Source organism: Sturnira hondurensis, unplaced genomic scaffold (genome assembly GCF_014824575.4).
Source record: "Sturnira hondurensis isolate 20B ecotype Veracruz unplaced genomic scaffold, ASM1482457v3 Scaffold0015850, whole genome shotgun sequence".
Taxonomy (NCBI): Eukaryota; Metazoa; Chordata; class Mammalia; order Chiroptera; family Phyllostomidae; genus Sturnira; species Sturnira hondurensis.
Genome location: NW_028088481.1, coordinates 1 through 765, shown reverse-complemented (window position 1 = coordinate 765; position 765 = coordinate 1). Strand labels below are relative to the sequence as shown.

The window sequence follows — 765 nt, the reverse complement described above, 5'->3', positions numbered from 1 at the left end:
AAGCCAGTCCTGTGAGGCGTGAGGCTGTAAAGGAAGCAGCTGGTTCCCTCTCCCACCCAGGCCCCAGAAATGATAGACAGGACCCCACCCAGGGTGGCTGCAGGGTCTCAGTGGGAGGTGCCCATGCCCACCCATGGTTCATCTGGGCACCCGCCATTTGCCGAGAAGCTCGGGGCCGTTTACTAGGGATGGCGACACTCACTCCGTGGGTACCAGGCCTCCAGGGTGTCGAGGGGCTCCTTAGCCTTCCCCTCAGAGAGGACCTGCAAACACGGCCGAGAAGTGAGGACAAGGCCTCAGGGCTCCCAGTCCTGTGTCCTGAGGAGGTGGCTCAAGTACTCACGTTGGTCCTGCCCGGGAAGGCATAGCCAGTGTGTGCTCTCGCAGGCTCTGCTCTGGGCTGGTTCTCCCCGAGGTCTATGACTTTGAGCTCTGGGGACTTCACAAGGTTCAAGGGCAGCTGGAAAGGGACGCTGTGGTTGAGCCTGTGGGAGGAAACCAGGCCGTTGTGCCTGCCCTGGGGGTGCCCGAGAGGACTCAGCCCCACCCTGGGGGAAGACAGAAAGCTGGAAGGTTCACTGGATCACCAGCTTCTACCTGGATGTCTTCTGGAGGTGTGAGTGGAACTGGGCTGAGATGCTCAGCCGGGGATTTAGAGAGTCCTCATCCTCAGAGGCTGTCACATCTCTTAGGGATCTGTGAAAGAGCTCTACGAAAAGATGCCAAGAGAGACCTCAGAATCCCTCCAGCCACTGAGATCCAGGT

The 765-nt window shown here is 59.6% G+C and overlaps 1 long non-coding RNA gene across 1 annotated transcript; it reads right to left on the bottom strand.

The window, feature by feature from the left end:
• Nucleotides 1–126: 126 nt before the first annotated feature.
• Nucleotides 127–704, bottom strand: LOC119000607 (uncharacterized). The gene is made up of 3 exons (XR_005069363.1): nucleotides 598–704; nucleotides 344–485; nucleotides 127–263 (listed from the first exon to the last, which is right to left on the bottom strand). It is a non-coding gene; the product is annotated as an uncharacterized LOC119000607 (long non-coding RNA).
• Nucleotides 705–765: the final 61 nt, after the last annotated feature.